Source organism: Aegilops tauschii, chromosome 7 (assembly GCF_002575655.3).
Source record: "Aegilops tauschii subsp. strangulata cultivar AL8/78 chromosome 7, Aet v6.0, whole genome shotgun sequence".
Lineage (NCBI taxonomy): Eukaryota > Viridiplantae > Streptophyta > Magnoliopsida > Poales > Poaceae > Aegilops > Aegilops tauschii.
In genome coordinates, this window is record NC_053041.3 from 188,844,311 (window position 1) to 188,865,896 (window position 21,586).

A 21,586-nucleotide genomic window follows, 5' to 3' on the forward strand; every position below is an offset into this window, starting at 1 on the left:
CGGTACTAAGGATCGGTCGATCGTGAAGACGTACGACTACATCAATCGCGTTGTCATAACGCTTTCGCTTACGGTCTACGAGGGTACGTAGACGACACTCTCCCCTCTCGTTGCTATGCATCATCATGATCTTGTGTGTGCGTAGGAATTTTTTTAAAATTACTACGTTCCCCAACAGTGGCATCCGAGCCAGGTTTATGCGTAGATGTTATATGCACGAGTAGAACACAAGTGAGTTGTGGGCGATACAAGTCATACTGCTTATCAGCATGTCATACTTTGGTTCGGCGGTATTGCTGGATGAAGCGGTCCGGACCGACATAACGCGTATGCTTACGCGAGACTGGTTCTACCGACGTGCTTCGCACACAGGTGACTGGCGGGTGTCAGTTTCTCCAACTTTTGTTGAACCGAGTGTGACTACGCCCGGTCCTTGTTGAAGGTTAAAACAACACTAACTTGACGAAATATCGTTGTGGTTTTGATGCATAGGTAAGAACGGTTCTTGCTCAGCCAGTAGCAGCCACGTAAAACTTGCAATAACAAAGTAGAGGACGTCTAACTTGTTTTTGCAGGGCATGTTGTGATGTGATATGGTCAAGACATGATGCTATATTTAATTGTATGAGATGATCATGTTTTGTAACGGAGTTATCGGCAACTGGCAGGAGCCATATGGTTGTCGCTTTATTATATGAAATGCAATCGCCATGTAATTGCTTTACTTTATCACTAAGTGGTAGCGATAGTCGTAGAAGCAATAGTTGGCGAGACGACAACGATGCTACGATGGAGATCAAGGTGTCGCGCCGGTGACAATGGTGATCATGACGGTGCTTTGGAGATGGAGATCAAAGGCACAAGATGATGATGGCCATATCATATCACTTATATTGATTGCATGTGATGTTTATCCTTTATGCATCTTATTCTGCTTTGATTGACGGTAGCATTATAAGATGATCTCTCACTAAAATTTCAAGGTATAAGTGTTCTCCCTGAGTATGCACCATTGCCAAAGTTCGTCGTGCCGAGACACCATGTGATGATCGGGTGTGATAAGCTCAACATTCTTGTACAACGGGTGCAAGCCAGTTTTGCACACGCAGAAATACTCGGGTTAAACTTGACGAGCCTAGCATATGCAGATATGGCCTCGGAACACTGGAGACCGAAAGGTCGAGCGTGAATCATATAGAAGATATCATCAACATAGTGATGTTCACCATTAAAAACTACTCCATCTCATGTGATGACCGGACATGGTTTAGTTGATATGGATCACGTGATCACTTAGATGATTAGAGGGATGTCTATCTAAGTGGGAGTTCTTAAGTAATATGATTAATTGCACTTTAATTTATCATGAACTTAGTCCTGGTAGTATTAGCATATCTATGTTGTAGATCAATAGCTCGCGATGTTGCTCCCCGTTTATTTTGATATGTTCCTAGAGAAAAACTATGTTGAAAGATGTTAGTAGCAATGATGCGGACTTGGTCCATGATATGAGGATTATCCTCATTGCTACACAGAAGAAGTATGTCCTTGATGCACCGCTAGGTGACGGACCTATTGCAGGAGCATATGCAAACGTTATGAATGTTTTGGCAAAGCTCGGTATGATGACTACTTGATAGTTTAGTGCACCATGCTTTACGACTAAGAATCGGGGCTTCAAAGACGTTTTGAATGCCACGAAGCATATGATATGTTCCAAGAGTTGAAATTAGTATTTCAGACTCATGCCCATGTCAAAAGGTATGAGACCTTTGACAAGTACTTTGCCTACAAGATGGAGGAGAATAGCTCAGCTAGTGAGCATGTGCTCAGAATGTCTGAGTACTACAATCACTTGAATCAAGTGGGAGTTAATCTTCCAGATAAGATAGTGATTGACAGAGTTCTCTAGTCCTATCACCAAGTTACTAGAACTTCGTGATGAACTATAATATGCAAGGGATAACGGAAACAATTCCCAAGCTCTTCGTGATGCTGAAATCGACGAAGGTAGAAATCAAGAAAAGCATCAAGTGTTCATGGTTGACAAGACCACTGGTTTCAAAAAAAGGGCAAAAGGGAAGAAGGGGAACTTCGAGAAGAATGGCAAGCAAGTTGCCACTCCCGTGAAGAATCCCAAAGCTAGACCCAAGCCTGAAACTGAGTGCTTCTACTGCAAAGGAAATGATCACTGGAAGTGGAACTACCCTAGATACTTGGCGGATAAGAAGGATGGCAAAGTAAACAAAGGTATATTGGATATACATGTTATTGATGTGTACTTTACTAGTGTTTATAGCAACCCCTTAGTATTTGATACTAGTTCAAGTTGCTAAGATTAGTAACTCGAAACGGGAGTTGCAGAATGAACAGAGACTAGTTAAGGGTGAAGTGACGATGTGTGTTGGAAGTGGTTCCAAGATTGATATGATCATCATCGCATACTCCCTATACTTTTGGGATTAGTGTTGAACCTAAATAAATGTTATTTGGTGTTTGCGTTAAGCATGAATATGATTTGATCATGTTTATTGCAATACGGTTATTCATTTAAAGTCAGAGAATAATTGTTGTTCTGTTTACATGAATAAAACCTTCAATGGTCATACACCCAAGGTGAATGGTTTATTGAATCTCGATCGTAGTGATACACATATTCATAATATTGAAGCCAAAAGATGCAAAGTTAATAATGATAGTGCAACTTATTTGTTGCACTGCCGTTTAGGTCATATTGGTGTAAAGCGCATGAAGAAAATCCATGATGATGGGATTTTGGAATCACTTGATTATGAATCAGTTGATGCTTGCGAACCATGCCTCATGGGCAAGATGACTAAGACTCCGTTCTCCGGAACAATGGAGCGAGCAACAGACTTGTTGGAAATAATACATACTGATGTATGCAGTCCGATGAGTGTTGAGGCTCGCGGCAGGTATCATTGTTTTCTGACCTTCACAGATGATTTGAGCAGATATGGGTATATCTATTTGATGAAACATTTGAAAAGTTCAAATAATTTCAGAGTGAAGTGGACAATCATCGTAACAAGAAAATAAAGTTTCTACGATCTGATCGTGGAGGAGAATATTTGAGTTACGAGTTTGGTCTTCATTTGAAACAATGCGGAATAGTTTCGCAACTCACGCCACCTGGAACACCACAGCGTAATGGTCTGTCCGAACATCATAACCGTACTTTATTAGATATGGTGCAATCTATGATGTCTCTTACCGATTTACCACTATCGTTTTGGGGTTATGCATTAGAGACAGCTGCATTCACATTAAATAGGGCACCATCTAAATCCGTTGAGACGACACCATATGAACTGTGGTTTGGCAAGCAACCAAAATTGTCGTTTCTTAAAGTTTGGGGTTGTGATGCTTATGTGAAAAAGTTTCATCCTAATAAGTGCTACCTCTTGAGCACTGCGTTGGTTTTCCCTTGAAGAGGAAAGGGTGATGCAGCAAAGTAGCGTAAGTATTTCCCTCAGTTTTTGAGAACCAAGGTATCAATCTAGTAGGAGGCTACGCGCGAGTCCCTCGCACCTACACAAAACAAATAAATCCTCGCAACCAACGCGATAAGGGGTTGTCAATCCCTAACGGTCACTTACGAGAGTGAGATCTGATAGATATGATAGGATAATATTTTTGGTATTTTTATGATAAAAATGCAAAGTAAAATAAAAAGCAACAAAAATAACTAAGTGTTGGAAGATTAATATGATGAAGATAGACCCGGGGGCCATAGGTTTCACTAGTGGCTTCTCTCAAGAGCATAAGTATTTTACGGTGGGTGAACAAATTACTGTTGAGCAATTGACAGAATTGAGCATAGTTATGAGAATATCTAGGTATGATCATGTATATAGGCATCGCGTCCGAGACAAGTAGACCGACTCCTGCCTACATCTACTACTATTACTCCACACATCGACCACTATCCAGCATGCATCTAGAGTATTAAGTTCATAAGAATAGAGTAACGCCTTAAGCAAGATGACATGATGTAGAGGGATAAATTCATGCAATATGATAAAAACCCCATCTTGTTATCCTTGATGGCAACAATACAATATGTGCCTTGCTGCCCCTACTGTCACCGGGAAAGGACACCACAAGATTGAAACCAAAGCTAAGCACTTCTCCCGTTGCAAGAAAGATCAATCTAGTAGGCCAAACCAAACTGATAATTCAAAGAGACTTGCAAAGATAACCAATCATACATAAAAGAATTCAGAAGATTCAATATTGTTCATAGATAAACTTGATCATAAACTCACAATTCATCGGTCTCAACAAACACACCGCAAAATAAGATTACATCGAATAGATCTCCACGAGGGAGGGGGAGAACATTGTATTGAGATCCAAAAAGAGAGAAGAAGCCATCTAGCTAATAACTATGGACCCGAAGGTCTGAGGTAAACTACTCACACATCATCGGAGGAGCTATGGTGTTGATGTAGAAGCCCTCCGTGATCAATGCCCCCTCCGGCGAAGCTCCGGAACAGGCCCCAAGATGGGATCTCGTGGGTACAGAAGGTTGCGGCGGTGGAATTAGGTTTTTGGCTCCGTATTTGATCGTTTGGGGGTACGTAGGTATATATAGGAGGAAGGAGTACGTCGGTTGAGGAACAGGGGGCCCACGAGGGTGGAGGGCGTGCCTGGGGGGTAGGCGCGCCCCCTACCTCGTGGCTTCCTCTTTGATTTCTTGACGTAGGGTCCAAGTCTCCTGGATCATGTTCGTTCCAAAAATCACGTTCCCGAAGGTTTCATTCCGTTTGGACTCCGTTTGATATTCTTTTTCTGTGAAACTCTGAAATAGGCAAAAAACAGCAATTCTGGGCTGGGCCTTCGGTTAATAGGTTAGTCCCAAAAATAATATAAAAGTGAATAATAAAGCCCAATAATGTCCAAAACAGAAGATAATATAGCATGGAGCAATCAAAAATTATAGATACGTTGGAGACGTATCAAGCATCCCCAAGCTTAATTAATGCTCGTCCTCGAGTAGGTAAATGATAAAAATAGAATTTTTGATGTGGAATGCTACTAGGCATAATTTTCAATGTAATTCTTCTTAATTGTGGTATGAATATTCAGATCCGAAAGATTCAAGATAAAATTTTAATATTGACATAAAAAATAATAATACTTCAAGCATACTAACTAAGCAATTATGTCTTCTCAAAATAACATGGCCAAAGAAAGTTATCCCTACAAAATCATATAGTCTGGCTATGCTCTATCTTCACCACACAAAGTATTTAAATCATGCACAACCCCGATGACAACCAAGCAATTGTTTCATACTTTTGACGTTCTCAAACTTTCTCAATCTTCACGCAATACATGAGCGTGAGCCATGGACATAGCACTATATGTGGAATAGAATGGTGGTTGTGGAGAAGACAAAAAGGGAGAAGATAGTCTCACATCAACTAGGCGTATCAACGGGCTATGGAGATGCCCATCAGTAGATATCAATGTGAGTGAGTAGGGATTGCCATGCAACAGATGCACTAGAGCTATAAGTATTATGAAAGCTCAACAAAAGAAACTAAGTGGGTGTGCATCCAACTCGCTTGCTCACGAAGACCTAGGGCATTTTGAGGAAGCCCATCATTGGAATATACAAGCCAAGTTCTATAATGAAAAATTACCACTAGTATATGAAAGTGATAAAATGAGAGACTCTCTATCATGAAGATCATGATGCTACTTTGAAGCACAAGTGTGGTAAAAGGATAGTAACATTGTCCCTTCTCTCTTTTTCTCTCATTTTTTATTTGGGCCTTTTCTTTTTTTATGGCCTCTTTTTTTTTTCCGTCCGGAGTCTCATCTCGACTTGTGGGGGAATCATAGTCTCCATCATCCTTTCCTCACTTGGGATAATGCTCTAAAAATGATGATCATCACACTTTTATTTACTTACAACTCATGAATTACAACTCAATACTTAGAACAAAATATGACTCTATATGAATGCCTCCGGCGGTGTACCGGGATATGCAATGAATCAAGAGTGACATGTATGAAAGAATTATGAACGGTGGCTTTGCCACAAATACAATGTTAACTACATGATCATGCGAGCAATATGACAATGATGGAGCATGTCATAATAATCGGAACGGTGGTAAGTTGCATGGCAATATATATCGGAATGGCTATGGAAATGCCATGATAGATAGGTATGGTGGCTGTTTTGAGGAAGGTTTATGGTGGGTGTATGATACCGGCGAAAAATGTGCGGTATTAGAGAGGCTAGCAATGGTGGAAGGAAGAAGGGTGCGTATAATCCATGGACTCAACATTAGTCATAAAGAACTCATATACTTATTGCAAAAATCTACAAGTTGTCAAAGCAAAGTATTACGCGCATGCTCCTAGGGGGATAGATTGGTAGGAAAAGACCATCGCTCGTCCCCGACCGCCACTCATAAGGAAGACAATCAATAAATAAATCATGCTCCGACTTCATCACATAACGGTTCACCATACGTGCATGCTACGGGAATCACAAACTTTAACACAAGTATTTCTCAAATTCAATACTAATCAACTAGCATGACTCTAATATCACCATCTTTATATCTCAAAACAATTATCAAGCATCAAACTTTTCTTAGCATTCAACACACTCATAAGAAAGTTTTTACTAATCTTGAATATCAAGCATATTAGGATTATTTAAGCAAATTACCATGCTATTTAAGACTCTCAAAATAATCTAAGTGAAGCATGAGAGATCAATAGTTTCTATAAAACAAATCCACCACCGTGCTCTAAAAGATATAAGTGAAGTACTAGAGCAAAACTATATAACTCAAAAGATATAAGCGAAGCACATAGAGTATTCTAACAAATTCCAAATCATGTGTGGCTCTCTCAAAAGGTGTGTACAGCAAGGATGATTGTGGTAAACTAAAAAGCAAAGACTCAAATCATACAAGACGCTCCAAGGAAAACACATATCATGTGGTGAATAAAAATATAGCTCCAAGTAAAGTTACCGATGGAAGTAGACGAAAGAGGGGATGCCTTCCGGGCATCCCCAAGCTTTGGCTTTATGGTGTCCTTAGATTATCTTGGGGGTGCCATGGGCATCCCCAAGGTTAGGCTCTTTCCACTCCTTGTTCCATAATCCATCAAAATCTTTCACCCAAAACTTGAAAACTTCATAACACAAAACTCAACAGAAAATCTCGTGAGCTCCGTTAGCGAAAGAAAACAAAAGACCACTTCAAGGTGCTGTAATGAACTCATTCTTTATTTATATAGGTGTTAAACCTACTGTATTCCAACTTCTCTATGGTTTATAAACTATTTTACTAGCCATAGATTCATCAAAATAAGCAAACAACACACGAAAAACAGAATCTGTCAAAAACAGAACAGTCGGTAGTAATCTGTAACTAACTCAAACTTCTGGAACTCCAAAAAATCAGCCAAAATAGGAAGACCTATACAATTTGTTTATTGATCAGAAGAAATTGGAAACACTAATTTATCACGTTCTGGTGATTTTTAAGAATTATTTTCATGAGCAGAAAGTTTCTTGAAATTACAGCAAGATCAAATAACTATCATCCAAGAAGATCCTATAGGTTTAACTTGGCACAAACACTAATTAAAACATAAAAACACATCTAAACAGAGGCTAGATCAAATATTTATTCCTAAACAAAAGCAAAAAGCAAAAAAACTAAAAATAAAGTTGGGTTGCCTCCCAACAAGCGCTATCGTTTAACGCCCCTAGCTAGGCATAAAAGCAAGGATAGATCTAGGTATTGCCATCTTTGGTAGGCAATCCATAAGTGGCTCTCATGATAGATTCATATGGTATTTATTTTCTTCCTAGGGAAGTGTTCCATGCCTTTCTTTAATGGAAATTGGAATCTAATATTCCCTTCCTTCATATCAATAATTGCACCAATCGTTCTAAGGAAAGGTCTACCAAGAATAATAGGACATGAAGGATTGCAATCTATATCAAAAACGATAAAATCTATGGGCACATAGTTCCTATTTGCAACAATAAGAACATCATTAATTCTTCCCATAGGTTTCTTAATTGTGGAATCCGCAAGGTGCAAGTTTAGAGAGCAATCATCAAAATCACAGAAATCTAGCAAATCGCACAAAGTTTTGGGAATAGTGGAAACACTAGCACCCAAATCACATAAAGCATAGAACTCATGATCCTTAATCTTAATTTTAATAGTAGGTTCCCACTCATCATAAAGTTTTCTAGGGATAGAAACTTCCAACTAAAGCTTTTCTTCATAAGATTGCATCAAGGCATCAACGATATGTTTAGTAAACGCTTTATTTTGACTATAAGCATGAGGAGAATTTAGCACGGATTGCAACAAGGAAATACAATCTATCAAAGAGCAATTTTCATAATTAAATTCCTTGAAATCCAAAATAGTGGGTTTATTAACATCTAGGGTTTTGATTTCTTCAATCCCACTTTTATCAATTTTAGCATCAAGATCTAAAAACTCCGAATTTTTGGAATGCCTTCTAGGTAAAGGTGGATCATATTTAGTCCCATCATTATCAAGATTCATATTGCAAAACAAAGATTTAATAGGGGACACATCAATAACTTTTAGATCTTCATCTTTATTTTCATAGAAATTTGAAGAACACGCTTTCATAAAGCAATCTTTCTTAGCACGCATCCTAGCGGTTCTTTCTTTGCACTCATCAATGGAAATTCTCATGGCTTTGAGAGACTCATTGATATCATGCTTAGGAGGAATAGATCTAAGCTTTAAAGAATCAACATCAAGAGAAATTCTATCAACGTTCCTAGCCAATTCATCAACTTTAAGCAATTTCTCTTCAAGCAAAGCATTAAAATTCTTTTCCGAATTCATAAACTCTTTAACACTAGTCTCAAATTTAGAGGGCATCTTATTAAAATTTCCATAAGAGTTGTTGTAGGAATTACCATAATTATTAGAGGAATTGCTAGGATAAGGCCTAGGATTAAAGTTTCCTCTATACGCGTTGTTACCAAAATTATTCCTACCAACAAAATTCACATCCATAGATATTATTATTCTCAATCAAAGTAGACAAAGGCATATCATTAGGATCAGAAGAAACACTCTTAGTAGCAAATAATTTCATAAGTTCATCCATCTTTCCACTCAAAACATTAATTTCTTCTATCGCATGCACTTTTTTATTAGTAGATCTTTCAGTGTGCCATTGAGAATAATTAACCATAATATTATCTAAGAGTTTAGTAGCTTCTCCTAAAGTGATTTCCATAAAAGTGCCTCCCGCGGCCGAATCCAAAAGATTTCTAGAAGCAAAATTCAATCTGGCATAAAAAATTTGTATAATCATCCACAAATTCAAACCATGAGTAGGGCAATTACGTATCATTAATTTCATCCTCTCCCAAGCTTGTGCAACATGTTCATGATCAAGTTTCTTAAAATTCATAATATCGTTTCTAAGAGAGATGATCTTAGCAGGAGGAAAATACTTAGAGATAAAAGCATCTTTGCACTTGTTCCAAGAATCAATACTATTTTTAGGCAAAGACGAAAACCAAGCTTTAGCACGATCTCTAAGCGAAAAAGGAAATAGCTCCAATTTAACAATATCATTATCAACATCTTTCTTCTTTTGCATATCACACAAATCAACGAAGCTATTTAGATGAGTAGCGGCATCTTCACTAGGAAGGCCGACGAATTGATCTTTCATGACAAGATTCAACAAAGCAGCATTGATTTCACAAGATTCAGTATTGGTAAGAGGAGCAATCGGAGTGCTAAGGAAATCATTATTGTTGGTATTGGTAAAGTCACATAATTTGGTGTTATCTTGAGCCATCGTGACAAACAAGCAATCCAACACATGAGCGAACAAAAAGCAAGCGAAAAAGAGGCAAACGGAAAAGAGAGGGCGAATAAAACGGCAAGGGTGAAGTGGGGGAGAGGAAAACGAGAGGCAAATGGCAAATAATGTAATGCGGGAGATAAGGGATTGTGATGGGTACTTGGTATATTGACTTTTGCGTAGACCTCCCCGGCAACGGCGCCAGAAATGGCTCGTTGTCGGGAGTCCAAATCTTGACTGAACCTTGCGTAAGCCTCCCCGCCAACGGCGCCAGAAATCCTTCTTGCTACCTCTTGAGCACTGCGTTGGTTTTCCCTTGAAGAGGAAAGGGTGATGCAGCAAAGTAGCGTAAGTATTTCCCTCAGTTTTTGAGAACCAAGGTATCAATCCAGTAGGAGGCTACACGCAAGTCCCTCGCACCTACACAGAACAAATAAATCCTCGCAACCAACGCGATAAGGGGTTGTCAATCCCTGCACGGTCACTTACGAGAGTGAGATCTGATAGGATAATATTTTTGGTATTTTTATGATAAAGATGCAAAGTAAAATAAAAGCAAAATAAAAAGCAACAGAAATAACTAAGTGTTGGAAGATTAATATGATGAAGATAGACCCCGGGGCCATAGGTTTCACTAGTGGCTTCTCTCAAGAGCATAAGTAGTTTCCGGTGGGTGAACGAATTACTGTTGAGCAATTGACAGAATTGAGCATATTTATGAGAATATCTAGGTATGATCATGTATATAGGCATCACGTCTGAGACAAGTGGACCGACTCCTGCCTGCATCTACTACTATTACTCCACACATCGACCGCTATCCAACATGCATCTAGAGTATTAAGTTCATAAGAACAGAGTAACGCCTTAAGCAAGATGACATGATGTAGAGGGATAAATTCAAGCAATATGATAAAAAACCCATCTTGTTATCCTTGATGGCAACAATACAATACGTGCCTTGCTGCCCCTACTGTCACTGGGAAAGGACACCGCAAGATTGAACCCAAAGCTAAGCACTTCTCCCATTGCAAGAAAGATCAATCTAGTAGGCCAAACCAAACTGATAATTCGAAGAGACTTGCAAAGATAACCAATCATACATAAAAGAATTCAGAAGATTCAAATATTGTTCATAGATAAACTTGATCATAAACCCACAATTCATCGGTCTCAACAAACACACCGCAAAAAGAAGATTACATCGAATAGATCTCCACGAGGGAGGGGGAGAACATTGTATTGAGATCCAAAAAGAGAGAAGAAGCCATCTAGCTAATAACTATGTACCCGAAGGTCTGAGGTAAACTACTCACACATCATCGGAGGGGCTATGGTGTTGATGTAGAAGCCCTCCGTGATCGATGCCCCCTCCGGCGAAGCTCCGGAATAGGCCCCAAGATGGGATCTCGTGGGTACAGAAGGTTGCGGCGGTGGAATTAGGTTTTTGGCTCCGTATCTGATCGTTTGGGGGTACGTAGGTATATATAGGAGGAAGGAGTACGTCGGTGGAGCAACAGGGGCCCACGAGGGTGGAGGGCGCACCTGGGGGGGGGGGGGTAGGCGCGTCCCCCTACCTCGTGGATTCCTCTTTGATTTCTTGGCGTAGGGTTCAAGTCTCCTGGATCATGTTCGTTCCAAAAATCACGTTCCCGAAGGTTTCATTCCGTTTGGACTCCGTTTGATATTCTTTTTTTGTGAAACTCTGAAATAGGCAAAAAACAGCAATTCTGGGCTGGGCCTCCGGTTAATAGGTTAGTCCCAAAAATAATATAAAACTGAATAATAAAGCCCAATAATGTCCAAAACAGAAGATAATATAGCATGGAGCAATCAAAAATTATAGATACGTTCGAGACGTATCAATAAGCTCAAACCCAAATCGGAGAAATGTGTCTTCATAGGATACCCAAAGGAGACAGTTGGGTACACCTTCTATCACAAATCCGAAGGCAAGACATTCGTTGCTAAGAATGGATCCTTTCTAGAGAAGGAGTTTCTCTCGAAAGAAGTGAGTGGGAGGAAAGTAGAACTTGATGAGGTAACTATACCTGCTCCCTTATTGGAAAGTAGTTCATCACAAATCTATTCCTGTGACTCCTACACCAATTAGTGAGGAAGCTAATGATGATGATCATGTAACTTCAGATCAAGTTACTACCGAACCTCGTAGGTCAACCAGAGTGGGATCTGCACCAGAGTGGTACGGTAATCCTGTTCTGGAGGTCATGTTACTTGACCATGACGAACCTATGAACTATGAGGAAGCGATGATGAGCCCAGATTCCGTGAAATGGCTTGAGGCCATGAAATCTGAGATGGGATCCATGTATGAGAACAAAGTGTGGACTTTGGTTGACTTTCCCGATGATCGGCAAGCCATAGAAAATAAATGGATCTTCAAGAGGAAGACGGACGCTGATAGTAGTGTTACTATCTACAAAGCTAGACTTTTCGAAAAAGGTTTTTGATAAAGTTCAAGGTGTTGACTACGATGAGATTTTCTCACTCGTAGCGATGCTTAAGTCTGTCCGAATCATGTTAGCAAATTGCCACATTTTATGAAATCTGGCAAATGGATGTCAAAACTACATTCCTTAATGGATTTCTTAAAGAAGAGTTGTATATGATGCAACCAGAAGGTTTTGGCGATCCTAAAGGTGCTAACAAAATGTGCAAGCTCCAGCAATCCATCTATGGACTGGTGCAAGCATCTCGGAGTTGGAATATACGCTTTGATGAGTTGATCAAAGCATATAGTTTTATACAGACTTACAGTGAAGCCTGTATTTACAAAAAAGTGAGTGGGAAACAACATTTTTGATAAATAAATGTGAATGACATATTGTTGATCGGAAATAATGTAGAATTTTCTGGAAAGCATAAAGGAGTATTTGAAAGGAGTTTTTTCAAAGAAAGACCTCGGTGAAGCTGCTTATATATTGGGCATCAAGATCTATAGAGATAGATCAAGACACTTGATAAGTTTTTTCAATGAGTACATACCTTGACAAGATTTTGAAGTAGTTCAAAATGGAACATTCAACGAACAAGTTCTTGCCTGTATTACAAGGTGTGAAATTGAGTAAGACTCAAAACCCGACCACGACAGAAGATAGAAAGAAAATGAAAGTCATTCCCTATGCCTCAGCCATAGGTTCTATAAAGTATGCCATGCTGTGTACCAGATCTACTGTATACCCTACACTGAGTTTGGCAAGGGAGTACAATAGTGATCTAGGAGTAGATCACTGAACAACGGTCAAAATTATCCTTAGTGGAATAAGGATATGTTTCTCGATTATGGAGGTGACAAAAGGTTCGTCGTAAAGGGTTACGTCGATGCAAGTTTTGACACTGATCTAGATGACTCTAAGTCTCAATCTAGATACATATAGAAAGTGGGTGAAATTAGCTAGAGTAGCTCCGTACAGAGCATTGTTGACATAGAAATTTGCAAAATACATACGGATCTGAATATGGCATACCCGTTGACTAAACTTCTCTCACAAGCAAAACATGATCACACCTTAGTACTCTTTGGGTGTTAATCACATGACGATGTGAACTAAGATTACTGATTCTAGTAAAACCTTTGAGTGTTGGTCACATGGCGATGTGAACTATGGGTGTTAATCACATGGTGATGTGAACTATTGGTGTTAAATCACATGGCGATGTGAACTAGATTGTTGACTCTAGTGCAAGTGGCAGACTGAAGGAAATATGCCCTAGAGGCAATAATAAGTTGTTATTTATATTTCCTTATATCATGATAAATGTTTATTATTCATGCTAGAATCGTATTAACCGGATACTTAGTACATGTGTGAATACATAGACAAACATAGTGTCACTAGTATGCCTCTACTTGACTAGCTCGTTGAATCAAAGATGGTTAAGTTTCCTAGCCATAGACATGAGTTGTCATTTGATTAACGGGATCACATCATTAGAGAATGATGTGATTGACTTGACCCATTCTGTTAGCTTAGCACTTGATCGTTTAGTATGTTGCTATTGCTTTCCTCATGACTTATACATGTTCCTATGACTATGAGATTATGCAAGTCCCGAATACTGGAGGAACACTTTGTGTGCTACCAAACGTCACAACGTAACTGGGTGATTATAAAGGTGCTCTACAGGTGTCCCCAATGGTACTTGTTGAGTTGGCGTAGATCGAGATTAGGATTTGTCACTCCGATTGTCGGAGAGGTATCTCTGGGCCCTCTCGGTAATGTACATCACTATAAGCCTTGCAAGCAATGTGACTAATGAGTTAGTTGCGGGATGATGAATTATGGAACGAGTAAAGAGACTTACCGGTAACGAGATTGAACTAGGTACTGAGATACCGACGATCGAATCTCGGGCAAGTAACATACCGATGACAAAGGGAACAACGTATGTTGTTATGTCTTGATAACCCACAAGTATAGGGGATCAATTGTAGCCTCTTTCGATAAGTAAGAGTGTCGAACCCAACGAGGAGCTAAAGGTAGAACAAATATTCCCTCATGTTCTATCGACCACCGATACAACTCTACGCACGCTTGACGTTCGCTTTACCTACAACAAGTATAAAACTAGAAGTACTTTGTAGGTGTTGTTGGATAGGTTTGCAAGATAATAAAGATTGCGTAAGTAAAAAGTAGGGGCTGTTTAGATAAAGACACAATAAAGTTAGTATAGCGAGTGTGGAAAAGTGGTGGTAGGAGTTGCGGAATTTTCCCTAAGCAATTGACTACTTTACTAGACCGATAGCAAGTTTTATGTGGGAGAGGCCACTGCTAGTATGTCATCCCTGACTTGGAATTCTATGCACTTATGATTGGAACTATTAGCAAGCATCCGCAACTACTAACGTTCATTAAGGTAAAACCCAACCATAGCAATAAGTTATATTGGTCCCCCTTCAATCCGGTATGCATCAATTTCTATGCTAGGTAGAAGCTTCTGTCACTCTTGCCCTCACTTACATAGTCCTATCAACATACAACTAACCCTATGGTGTGATCCACACGCGCGCTCATATGAAGGGCACCAAAGGACAGCAACATAACCACAAGCAAATTAAATCAATCATAGCAATTCATCAACCACCGATAGGACAACGAAAATCTACTCAGACATCATAGGATGGCAACACATCATTGGATAATAATATGAAGCATAAAGCACCATGTTCAAGTAGAGGGTACAGCGGGTTGCGGGAGAGTGGACCGCTGTAGATAGAGGGGGGAAGGTGATGGAGATGTTGGTGAACATGGCGGAGGTGTTGGTGAAGATCACGGTGATGATGATGGTGGACACGGCAGCGTTCCGGCGCCACCGGAGGAGAGGGGGAGAGGGGCCCCCTTCTTCCTCTTCTTCCTTGACCTCCTTCCTAGATGGGAGAAGGGTTTCCCCTCTGGTCCTTGGCCTCCATGGCATGGGAGGGGCGAGAGCCCCTCCGAGATTGGATCTGTCTCTCTGTCTCTCTCTGTTTCTGCGCTCTCTTCTTCTGCCCTTTCACCGTTTCGTATATATATGGAGATCCGTAACTCCGATTGGATTGAAACCTTCGCCCAGATTTTTCTCCGAAAATTAGCTTTCTTGCGGCCAAAGAAGAGTAGCAACCGCCTTATGGGGGGTCCACGAGGGTCAGGGGCGCGCCCCCCTGCCTCGTGCCCCCCTCGGGCACCGTCTCGCGTTGATTCTTCTTCCCATATGTTCCAAATATTCCAAAAATATTCTCTGTCCGTTTTTATCCCGTTTGGATTCCGTTTGATATGGGGTTTCTGCGAAACATAAAACATGCAACAGACAGGAACCGGCACTGGGCACTGGATCAATATGTTAGTCCCAAAAATAGTATAAAAAGTTGCCAAAAAGTATATGAAAGTTGTATAATATTGGCATGGAACAATAAAAAATATAGATACGACGGAGACGTATCAGCATCCCCAAGCTTAATTCCTGCTCGTCCTCGAGTAGGTAAATGATAAAACTGATAATTTTTGATGTGGAATGCTACCTAGCATAATCTTGATCATCTATCTAATCTTGGCATGAATATTAAGACACGAGTGATTCAAAGCAACAGTCTATCATTTGACATAAAAGCAATAATACTTCAAGCCTACTAATAAAGCAATCATGTCTTTTCAAAATAACATGGCCAAAGAAAGTTATCCGTACAAAATCATATAGTCTGGCTATGCTCCATCTTCACCACACAAAATATTCAAATCATGCACAACCCCGATGACAAGCCAAGCAATTGTTTCATACTTTTCACGTTCTCAAACCTTTTCAACTTTCACGCAATACATGAGCATGAGCCATGGACATAACACTATAGGTGGAATAGAATATGATGGGGAGGTCGTGTGGAGAAGACAAAAAGGAGAAAGTCTCACATCGATGCGGCTAATCAACGGGCTATGGAGATGCCCATCAATTGATGTCAATGTGAGGAGTAGGGATTGCCATGCAACGGATGCACTGGAGCTATAAGTGTATGAAAGCTCAAACTAAAAACTAAGTGGGTGTGCATCCAACTTGCTTTCTCATGAAGACCTCGGGCATTTGAGGAAGCCCATCATCGGAATATACAAGCCAAGTTCTATAATGAAAATTCCCACTAGTATATGAAAGTGATAACTCAAGAGACTCTCTATATGAAGAACAAGGTGCTACTCTGAAGCACAAGTATGGTAAAAGGATAGTAGCATTGCCCCTTCTCTCTTTTCTCTCATTTTTTTATATTTTTTTGGATGGGCTTCTTTGGCCTCTTTTTTTTATTTGGGCTTCTTTGGCCTATTTTTTTGTAAAGTCCGGAGTCTCATCCCGACTTATGGGGGAATCATAGTCTCCATCATCCTTTCCTCACTGGGGCAATGCTCTAATAATGATGATCATCACACTTTTATTTACTTACAACTCAATATTACAACTCGATACTAGAACAAGGATATGAATCTATATGAATGCCTCTGGCAGTGTACCAGGATGTGCAATGATCTAGCATAGCAAAGATATCAAAAAAACGGACAAGCCATGAAAACATCATGCTAGCTGTCTTACGATCATGCAAAGCAATATGACAATGAATGCTCAAATCATGTATATGATGATGATGGAAGTTGCATGGCAATATATCTCGGAATGGCTATGGAAATGCCATAATAGGTAGGTATGGTAGCAGTTTTGAGGAAGATATAAGGAGGCTTATGTGTGATAGAGCGTATCGTATCACGGAGTTTGGATGCACCGGTGAAGTTTGCACCAACTCTCGAGGTGAGAAAGGGCAATGCACAGTACCGAAGAGGCTAGCAATGATGGAAGGGTGAGAGTGCGTATAATCCATGGACTCAACATTAGTCATAAAGAACTCACATACTTATTGCAAAAATCTATTAGTCATCGAAACAAAGTACTATGCGCATGCTCCTAGGGGGATAGATTGGTAGGAAAAGACCATCGCTCGTCCCCGACCGCCACTCATAAGGAAGACAATCAATAAATAAATCATGCTCCGACTTCATCACATAACGGTTCACCATACGTGCATGCTACGAGAATCACAAACCTCAGCACAAGTATTTTTACTAATCCACAACTACCCACTAGCATGACTCTAATATCACCATCTTTATATCGCAAAACTACTCCCCTTTCTTGTTCAATATGGTGGTGGACGCTCTTGCCGCCATCCGGGATAAGCCTAAGGCTGCTGGCCATATTCTTGGGATCACTCCCACCTGGCCGGCGGCTGCGGGATCTCCCTTCTCCAGTACACCGACGACACCATCATCATGGTCGAAGGCTCGGAGACGGACATCTCAAATCTCAAGTTCCTTCTCCTCTGCTTCCAACAAATGTCTGTCCTTAAGATAAATGTAGGATCGAAAGTATGTCTAGAGGGGGGGGGGTGATTAGACTACTTGACCAAATAAAAGTCTAGCCCTTTCCCAATTTTAAGTCTTGGAAGATTTTAGCAACTTAGCACAAATCAAGTAATCAACCTACACATGCAATTCTAAGAGTATAGCAGCGGAATGTAAAACAATTGCATATGAAGGTAAAGGGAGGAGTTTGGAGGGAGCAAACGCAATGTAGACACGGATATTTTTTATCCGTGGTTCTGATAGGTGGTGCTATCGTACATCCACGTTGATGGAGACTTCAACCCACGAAGGGTAACGGTTGCGCGAGTCCACGGAGGGCTCCACCCACGAAGGGTCCACGAAGAAGCAACCTTGTCTATTCCACCATGGCCATCGCCCATGAAGGACTTGCCTCACTAGGGTAGATCTTCACGAAGTAGGCGATCTCCTTGCCCGCAAAAAGTCCTTGGTTCAACTCCACAATCTTGACGGAGGTAGTGACACCTAGCCAATCTAGGAGACACCACTCTCCAAAAGGTAATAGATGGTGTGTTGATGATGAACTCCTTGCTCTTGTGCTTCAAATGATAGTCTTCCCAACACTCAAATCTCTCTCATAGGATTGGATTTGGTAGAAAGATGATTTGAGTGGAAAGCAACTTGGGGAAGGCTAGAGATCAAGATTTATGTGGTTGGAATGGAATATCTTGACCTCAACACAAGTGTAGGTGGTTCTCTCTCAGAAAATGTATGTTGGAAGTATAGGCATGTTCTGATGGCTCTCTTCATGAATGAAGAGTGGGTCGAGGGGTATATATAGCCTCCACACAAAATCTAACCGTTACACACAAATCACCAAACTCGGTGGGACCGAGTCCTGAAACTCGGTCAGACCGATCTAGTTCAAAATGCGAACCTTAGGATTTTCGGTGGGACCGACATGTCAACTCGGTGGGACCGATTCCATTAGGGTTAGGGCATAACGTAATCTCGGTGAGACCGATTACACAAACTCGGTGGGACCGATTTTGGTAATAAGCAAACAGAGAGTTGGTCAGGCAAACTCGGTGGGACCGATTCGCTCATCTCGGTTAGACCGAAACGTTACGATGGGGAAACAGAGAGTTTGCATTGCAATCTCGGTGGGACCGATCGCTCATCTCGGTTGGACCAAAACGTTTCAAAGGGAAACAGAGAGGTTGCAATCCCATCTCGGTGAGACCGAGATCCCTATCGGTGAGACTGAAGTGACTAGGGTTTGTGGCAGTGGCTATGTCAAGTGAACTCGGTGGCGCCGGATAGAGGGGGATAGATTGGTAGGAAAAGACCATCGCTCATCCCCGACCGCCACTCATAAGGAAGACAATCAATAAATAAATCATGCTCCGACTTCATCACATAACGGTTCACCATACGTGCATGCTACGAGAATCACAAACCTCAGCACAAGTATTTTTACTAATCCACAACTACCCACTAGCATGACTCTAATATCACCATCTTTATATCACAAAACTACTCCCCTTTCTTGTTCAATATGGTGGTGGACGCTCTTGCCGCCATCCGGGATAAGCCTAAGGCTGCTGGCCATATTCTTGGGATCACTCCCACCTGGCCGGCGGCTGCGGGATCTCCCTTCTCCAGTACACCGACGACACCATCATCATGGTCGAAGGCTCGGAGACGGACATCTCAAATCTCAAGTTCCTTCTCCTCTGCTTCCAACAAATGTCTGTCCTTAAGATAAATGTAGGATCGAAAGTATGTCTAGAGGGGGGGGGGGGTGATTAGACTACTTGACCAAATAAAAGTCTAGCCCTTTCCCAATTTTAAGTCTTGGAAGATTTTAGCAACTTAGCACAAATCAAGTAATCAACCTACACATGCAATTCTAAGAGTATAGCAGCGGAATGTAAAACAATTGCATATGAAGGTAAAGGGAGGAGTTTGGAGGGAGCAAACGCAATGTAGACACGGATATTTTTTATCCGTGGTTCTGATAGGTGGTGCTATCGTACATCCACGTTGATGGAGACTTCAACCCACGAAGGGTAACGGTTGCGCGAGTCCACGGAGGGCTCCACCCACGAAGGGTCCACGAAGAAGCAACCTTGTCTATTCCACCATGGCCATCGCCCACGAAGGACTTGCCTCACTAGGGTAGATCTTCACGAAGTAGGCGATCTCCTTGCCCGCAAAAAGTCCTTGGTTCAACTCCACAATCTTGACGGAGGTAGTGACACCTAGCCAATCTAGGAGACACCACTCTCCAAAAGGTAATAGATGGTGTGTTGATGATGAACTCCTTGCTCTTGTGCTTCAAATGATAGTCTTCCCAACACTCAAATCTCTCTCATAGGATTGGATTTGGTAGAAAGATGATTTGAGTGGAAAGCAACTTGGGGAAGGCTAGAGATCAAGATTTATGTGGTTGGAATGGAATATCTTGACCTCAACACAAGTGTAGGTGGTTCTCTCTCAGAAAATGTATGTTGGAAGTATAGGCATGTTCTGATGGCTCTCTTCATGAATGAAGAGTGGGTCGAGGGGTATATATAGCCTCCACACAAAATCTAACCGTTACACACAAATCACCAAACTCGGTGGGACCGAGTCCTGAAACTCGGTCAGACCGATCTAGTTCAAAATGCGAACCTTAGGATTTTCGGTGGGACCGACATGTCAACTCGGTGGGACCGATTCCATTAGGGTTAGGGCATAACGTAATCTCGGTGAGACCGATTACACAAACTCGGTGGGACCGATTTTGGTAATAAGCAAACAGAGAGTTGGTCAGGCAAACTCGGTGGGACCGATTCGCTCATCTCGGTTAGACCGAAACGTTACGATGGGGAAATAGAGAGTTTGCATTGCAATCTCGGTGGGACCGATCGCTCATCTCGGTTGGACCAAAACGTTTCAAAGGGAAACAGAGAGGTTGCAATCCCATCTCGGTGAGACCGAGATCCCTATCGGTGAGACTGAAGTGACTAGGGTTTGTGGCAGTGGCTATGTCAAGTGAACTCGGTGGCGCCGGATAGAGGGGGATAGATTGGTAGGAAAAGACCATCGCTCGTCCCCGACCGCCACTCATAAGGAAGACAATCAATAAATAAATCATGCTCCGACTTCATCACATAACGGTTCACCATACGTGCATGCTACGAGAATCACAAACCTCAGCACAAGTATTTTTACTAATCCACAACTACCCACTAGCATGACTCTAATATCACCATCTTTATATCGCAAAACTACTCCCCTTTCTTGTTCAATATGGTGGTGGACGCTCTTGCCGCCATCCGGGATAAGCCTAAGGCTGCTGGCCATATTCTTGGGATCACTCCCACCTGGCCGGCGGCTGCGGGATCTCCCTTCTCCAGTACACCGACGACACCATCATCATGGTCGAAGGCTCGGAGACGGACATCTCAAATCTCAAGTTCCTTCTCCTCTGCTTCCAACAAATGTCTGTCCTTAAGATAAATGTAGGATCGAAAGTATGTCTAGAGGGGGGGGGGGGTGATTAGACTACTTGACCAAATAAAAGTCTAGCCCTTTCCCAATTTTAAGTCTTGGAAGATTTTAGCAACTTAGCACAAATCAAGTAATCAACCTACACATGCAATTCTAAGAGTATAGCAGCGGAATGTAAAACAATTGCATATGAAGGTAAAGGGAGGAGTTTGGAGGGAGCAAACGCAATGTAGACACAGAGATTTTTTATCCGTGGTTCTGATAGGTGGTGCTATCGTACATCCACGTTGATGGAGACTTCAACCCACGAAGGGTAACGGTTGCGCGAGTCCACGGAGGGCTCCACCCACGAAGGG